Source organism: Rana temporaria, chromosome 11 (assembly GCF_905171775.1).
Source record: "Rana temporaria chromosome 11, aRanTem1.1, whole genome shotgun sequence".
NCBI classification, from domain to species: Eukaryota; Metazoa; Chordata; class Amphibia; order Anura; family Ranidae; genus Rana; species Rana temporaria.
Genome location: NC_053499.1, coordinates 10584412 through 10591979, shown reverse-complemented (window position 1 = coordinate 10591979; position 7568 = coordinate 10584412).

Genomic DNA, 7568 nt, shown 5'->3' with positions numbered 1-7568 from the left:
CGGGGCTGTCACTCTGATCTCTAGTCATTGGATGTACAGTGATGAAGGAGGAGCCAACAGAGGGGTGGGCAGGGAGATCCTAAGGGGGCGGGGCTGTCACTCTGTTCTCTATTCATTGTATTTACAGTGTTGAAGGAGGAGCCAACAGAGGGGTGGGCAGGGAGATCCTAAGGGGGCGGAGCTGTCACTCTGATCTCTATTCATTGTATGTTACAGTGATGAAGGAGGAGCCAACAGAGGGGGTGGGCAGGGAGATCCTAAGGGGGCGGGGCTGTCACTCTGTTCTCTATTCATTGTATGTTACAGTGATGAAGGAGGAGCCAACAGAGGGGTGGGCAGGGAGATCCTAAGGGGGCGGGGCAGTCACTCTGATCTCTATTCATTGTATGTTACAGTGATGAAGGAGGAGCCAACAGAGGGGTGGGCAGGGAGATCCTAAGGGGGCGGGGCTGTCACTCTGATCTCTATTCATTGTATGTTACAGTGATGAAGGAGGAGCCAACAGAGGGGTGGGCAGGGAGATCCTAAGGGGGCAGGGCTGTCACTCTGTTCTCTATTCATTGTATGTTACAGTGATGAAGGAGGAGCCAACAGAGGGGTGGGCAGGGAGATCCTAAGGGGGCGGGGCTGTCACTCTGTTCTCTATTCATTGTATGTACAGTGATGAAGGAGGAGCCAACAGAGGGGTGGGCAGGGAGATCCTAAGGGGGCGGAGCTGTCACTCTGATCTCTATTGTATGTACAGTGATGAAGGAGGGGCCAACAGAGGGGTGGGCAGGGAGATCCTGAGGGGGCGGAGTTGTCACTCTGATCTCTATCCATTGTATGTACAGTGATGAAGGAGGAGCCAACAGAGGGGGTGGGAAGGGAGATCCCGAGGGGGCGGGATCGAGACGCAGCTCTCCATTCATTGCATGTGCAGTGATGATGAAGGATCCAACAGCGGAGGCGGGGACAGCCTGAGAGGGCGGGGCTGTCTGTGACTCTGAACTCTATTGTACAGGATATACAGTGAAAATAGAGGATCCAATAGAGGCGGGGGCAGCCTCAGAGGGCGGGGCCAAGACTTTTTACTCTTAACAGGTTACCTGATGAAATTTCAGAGGAGGTCTAATGCTAGAATTATTGCTCTCACTCGGACTGATTCACAGCGACACTTCACACGTGTGGTGCAAACACTGTTTACATACGTGGACATGATATATGTATGAGGTCACCACAACACGCGAGCACGGGACGAGGGCGCTTAAAAAATATATATGTTTTATTATTTTTACACTGTCCCTTTAATAAAAAAAAATCTCACTTTTATTACCATCGCAAAGAATGTAAACACCCCTTGCGATAACAATACAGCGTGACAGGTCCTCTTTATAGGAAGACCCCAAACCTCTCTTCTACCCCTTAAAAAATAATAAAAAATAGGTTTAGGCTGCAGTTACACCTGAGCGCTTTGAATTGCTGGCAGAACAGCTGCGATTTCCAAACACCCAGGTGTGAACTGCAAATCGCACAACGCACATTTCAGATGCCATTTATTCGAATGGCATCTAAAGACGAGGTGCGGTTCAACCCCGATTGTCGTGCGATAAATCGATTTGCAATCGCGGCAAACTGCATTGCGTGAAGCATGTCGCCCCAAAAGTAGCTAATGAACCTTTTTGAACTTAGTGTGATCCAGTGGGAGGGGGACGGAGACAGATCATTGTGTGTATAAGGCAGCAGTGTGATCTAGGTGGAGGGGAGCAGAGAGCCGGAGCATTGTGTGTATAAGGCAGCAGTGTGATCCAGGGGGAGGGGCAGAGAGCCAGAGCATTGTGTGTATAAGGCAGTGGTATGATCCAGGGGGAGGGGCAGAGAGCCAGAGCATTGTGTGTATAAGGCAGCAGTGTGATCCAGGGAGCCGGAGCATTGTGTGTATAAGGCAGCAGTGTGATCCAGGGGGAGGGGCAGAGAGCCAGAGCATTGTGTGAATAAGGCAGCAGTGTGATCCAGGGGAGGGGGACAGAGAGCCGGAGCATTGTGTGTACAAGGCAGTAGTGCGATACAAGCGGTGGGGGGCAGAGAGCCACAGCATTGTGTGAATAAGGCAGCAGTGTGATCCAGTGGGAGGGGAGCAGAGAGTCGGATCATTGTGTGTATAAGACAGCAGTGTGATCCAGGGAGCCGGAGCATTGTGTGTATAAGGCAGCAGTGTGATTCAGAGGGAGGGGCAGAGAGCCAGAGCATTGTGTGTATAAGGCAGCAGTATGATCCAGTGGGAGGGGAGCAGAGAGCCGGAGCATTGTGTGTATAAGACAGCAGTGTGATCCAGGGGGAGGGGCAGAGAGCCAGAGCATTGTGTGTATAAGACAGCAGTATGATCCAGGGGGAGGGGCAGAGAACCGGAGCATTGTGTGTGTGTGTATATAAGGCAGCAGTGCGATCCGGGGGTGGGGGGGGGGATTGCAGAGAGCCGGAGCATTGTGTGTGTATAAGGCAGAAGTGCAATCCAGGGGGAGGTGCAGAGAGTCAGAGCATTGTGTTTAAGGCAGCAGTGTGATCAAGGGGGGAGGAGCAGAGCCGGAGCATTGTGTGTATAAGGCAGCAGTATGATCCAGGGGAGGGGCAGAGAGCCAGAGCATTGTGTGTAAAAGGCAGCAGCTTGCTGGGGAATGTTTGTTTTATTGGGCTCAATATTATAAAGTTCTCCTTTTTAGGAAAAGGTAAACACCGTACACCCCTCCCCATCCCCCCACCCTCCCAAATATGCAATAAAACAAATCTTTATAAAAACCAAAAATTTATTCCAGCACACATTAACCATTACAGGAAAAAAAGTCAATATTGCAGAATAAAAAAATACGTTTCCAACCAACGTCAAGTCTGAAAGAAATCAAAAGCATGCTAAATGCATAGAGAGCGGTCCGGGGGTCCGGGTGCAGTCAGTCATCGGAGGAGGGGGGCGGAGTCATGAATCAAACTAATGCTAAACACACACAGAATGTATACGCTGAAATAACCACAACTGAATAAATACTATAAAAAAAAACACACATTAAAACAATGTGAATCCTGTTCATGTTATAAACTGGAAGAATGAAAGTTGTACCGGACTCAGTCCGGCCGCGATGGACATTTATGTCAGGAGCTGTAAACGGTCTCCAGCGTGGATTACAGAATCACTCACCGGGTTCCTACGTCTCTCAGGACCTCTGATGTGAAGCACCCGAGTTCTCAGGCCTGCGCCAACCTACCAGGGTCATCATAGGGCAGTGATGGGGAACCTCGGCACCCCGGATGTTTTGGAACTACATTTCCCATGATCCTCATGCACCCTGCAGTGCAGTGAAGCATCATGGGAAATGTAGTTTCAAAACTTCTGAAGAGCCAAGGTTCTCCATCACTGCCCTAGGGAGGGATGTCTAAAGCTGGCCGGATGGATCGAATCTTGGCCGGTTCAGTAGGGACTGGCTGGGATTCGATCCATCTATGGGCAGGCTGGTTGTACTGAAGTCGATCAAATCGATTGCCTGAATTTTTACATGCGATTTTTATAGCCGCCAGCAGTAATCGCGTTCTGCCGGCATGGATAGCTCCCTGCCAGTAGAACACAATAGCGCAGTGGGAGGGATTCCTCTAACAACACAGTGTTGATAGGTGAATCGAGCGATTTTCTTTCCTGCAACCTGTGGTTGCAGGGTAGACAAATCGCATCATCTATAGCAGGGGTGTCAATTCAATTTCATTGTGGGCCACATCAGCATTAGGATTGCTCTCAAAGGGGCCGGTTGTATCTGTAAGATTAGATGTCCAGCGCATCCCCCTCCCCCCTTACATTAGATGTTAGGAGCCACCCCACCATCAGAAGTTGAGTCCCCCACTCTCCCTTACATCACAGTGCACCCCCCTTTCCTTATGCTGCTGCTGGGAAGAAGCTGGATGCATTGCTTGAAAGCAGAAAGTAAGGGTCTGGCGGAGGGCTGGAGCTCTCCTGCAGCTGCAGGAGAGGTGCAAGGGCCACATGAAATGGCCTGGAGGGCCGGATTCGGCTCTCGGGCCTTGTGTTCGACACCTGTGATCTATAGATCATTGGTGCTCAAACTGGTGGCCCTCCAGCTGTTGCAAAACTACAAGTCCCATGAGGCATTGCAGTTACTGACAGTAACAAGCATGACTCCCAAAGGCAGAGGCATGATGGGACACCCATGATCTATAGATCAGGGGTCTCAAACTGGCGGCCCTTCATCTGTTGCGGAACTACAAGTCCCATCATGCCTTTGGGAGCCATGCTTGTAACTGTCAGCCATGCAATGCCTCATGGGACTTGTAGTTCCGCACCAATGATCTATAGCAGGGGTCTCCAAACTGCGGCCCTTTACTTGCCTTTATCCGGCCCTCAGGGCACCATTTCTCCCACTGATACCAGCAATGGGGAACTATCCCCCCCCCACTGATACCAGCAATAGGGAACTTCCCCCCCCCCACTGATACCAGCAATGGGGCACCCTCCTCCCACTAATACCAGCAATGGGGAACTATCCCCCCCCCCCTTTCGGATCGGCACACTATGCGATCCGCGGATTGCCGTCGCGGCCATAGCATTAGGAAATGCTATGCGGCCCTCCTCTCCGTTTACACCCACAGAGGAGGAGGAGCCCGCGCTCAACCCTAGTGACACCATTACAGTGGGGGGGGGGGGGAGGATGTGGATATTACAGTGGGGGAGGGAGGGGAGATGTGGATATTACAGTGGGGGAGGGAGGGGAGATGTGGATATTACAGTGGGGGGAGGGAGATGTGGATATTACAGTGGGGGGAGGGAGATGTGGATATTACAGTGGGGGGGGGGGGAGATGTGGATATTACAGTGGGGGAGGGGGGGGGAGATGTGGATATTACAGTGGGGGAGGGAGGGGAGATGTGGATATTACAGTGGGGGAGATTTTTTTTTTTTTGCTGATCCGAAAAATGATCCGTGACTCCTGATCCGAGGAACGATCCAAACCGTGAGTTTTTTGATCCGTTGCACCCCTACTAGACATGATGGGAATTGTAGTTCCTTGAACAACCGGAGGGCCGTAGTTTGAAGACCCCCTTCCCTAACCAATAGGTACAAAACATTTGGCTTTTCCAATTACAATTTCTGGTGTAAGGTTTGCCCAAAGCAGACCCTCCATGACTTTTCACATCCATTGGGCAGTCTGCCAAAAAGCAAACCACCCCCAATTTGCCATGAAAGGTTCACGTGTACTGCACTTTGTGCATGCAATTTCTTGTTATTTTGCATGCCCCCCCCCCCCCCCAGGGAAAATCAAAATTCCCTCAAGTGAAAGAGTCACATGACCAGAAAAGAAAGGCTGATAAATCAATCACTGCATCAAAAAATAAAAAATAAATCTCAGCCATCTAAACTTCCACATCAGCAGAATAATCATTATAGGGGTAACATTTTATTTTAATCATTTTTTTTTCTCAGGTCTACCCATAAAACAGCTGGGAAACTGGTGCAATTAGTGCACCTCCAGCTGTTGCAAAACTACAAGTCCCATCATGCCTCTGGGTGTCATGCTTGTGGCTGTCAGAGTCTTGCTATGCCTAATGGAACTTGTAGTTCTGCAACAGCTGGAGGTCCGCTAATTGCATATCCCTGGTGTAAACCAAAGTCCAAGATGGCTTAACAAAACTAGAAGTGCGCATTGGGACCTAGGGAGATTATGACACGGCAACATCCTCTGACCCACAGCCAGGCTCATTTCAGGATGTCCCAACTTAAAGTGATTGCCAGGGATTCAAAAAATGTTCTTCCCCAACAACAAACATGGTATATTTACATGCTCTGTGCCATAGTTTTACACAGAGCAGCCCCGATCCTCCTCTCCTGGGGTCCACCGCTGGCACTCCTTGGCTACTCCCCCCGCCGCCACTTGCTATGAGGGTCGGCTCTGTGGCCATAAACACACACAACACGGCTCGGCCCCACCCCCTCCTCACTGGCTGTAAACAACAGCAGCAGCAGCCAATGGATACTGCTGCTGTCTCCGAGCCAATCAGGAGGGAGAGAGCCGAGAGTCTCTGTTCTTGTGCACAGTGCTGGATTGAGATCAGGCTCTGGAAAGTATAAGAGGGGGGGGAGGGCTGAGGATGGAGAGCTACAATCAATTTTTTTTTTAACCTTATTGCATAAGGTAAAAAAAAAAACCTTCAGAACCCCTTTAAAATTTTGTGGGCATATTTAAAGAGTACGTGCACTTTTATGATTGGCTCCTTTCTCCTGACCCCCTTCATGGACTCTGCATACCTAGATCCAATGACCATGGCCTCCACTCCTTGCTTCCATCCAACACTGAAACTTTCAATGTCCCAGCTGCGCCTGCACAATACAGCCCCATAAAACGTCCATTAGATCAGGGATATGCAATTAGTGGACCTCCAGCTGTTGCAGAACTACAAGTCCCATGAGGCATAGCAAGACTCTGACAACCACAAGCATGACACAGAGGCATGATGGGACTTGTAGTTTTGCAACAGCTGGAGGTCCACTAATTGCAAATCCCTGCTTTAGATCATCCCCGGCATCGTCACATAGCCCCATAAAAATCTTTGAGGCTGCAAGGTGCAAGCACAGCCGGGACAGTGAAGACATGCAGGGCCGTCTTGTCCACTGCAATCCTTCAATCTTAGTGTGCCTCTGTAGAAGGGGAGAGTGGGGTTAAAGGTTACTTTTCTCATTTTATTTAGGAATAATCATTTAGGATTGATACAGCATCGGTCCCGGTCCGGCTCTAAGGGTGAAAACTGATCAAAACACCCCTGATCGCTCGGGTCTCAGAGCTCCATGAGTAGAGAGCTGGTGGCTGTCAGTTGCTGGCTCTCTGCTCTGCCCCTCCGCACTCACTGGAGCGCTGGACTGTGGAGGGGGAGGGAGCAGCTGGCTCAGGCTCTCAGTGGTTTGCTAAGAGGCTGAGCCGGGTGCCAGTGCAGGCATATGGGCGGATCCTAACCACAAGATAGCAATCTTTTCTGAGCCTGGACCAGCTGTGTGATGTCAGCCGACAGCGGGCTTCAGTCTGCTGAAAACGGACCACAGGAGTGCAAGATGAACTGCACTACCGTTATCCACAGAAGTACAGCCAAACAAGCTTTGGCTGTACTTCTCCTTTAAAGTGATTGTAAAGCTTCCTGTCTTTTTAAATCACTAACATGTCATACTTCCCTCCACTGTGGAGTTCGTTTTGCACAGAGTGGCTCCGATCCTCCTCTTCCGGGGTCCCTTGGTGGCTCTATCAGCTCCTCCCCGCATCATATAACCCCCTGGGAGAAGCGCTCTCCCGGGAGGCCACTCGAGTCCTACATAGACGGCGAATGTAGGACCCGGTGACTTGTCCTTAATGTTCCCCTAACGGGGAAGTTCCTTCAAGGATTGCGCAGGCGCAAACTTGCCGACGGAAATCTCCGAACCTCGCCCGGCATCCAGGCTCATTCTTTAACATCCCCGTGGATTGGAGGATGTTAAAAAAATAGCCAGGAGGCTGAGCGAGCCGTCCGAGCGCAGCGACGACGTGAGGCCGACTGGCCACTTACCTAGA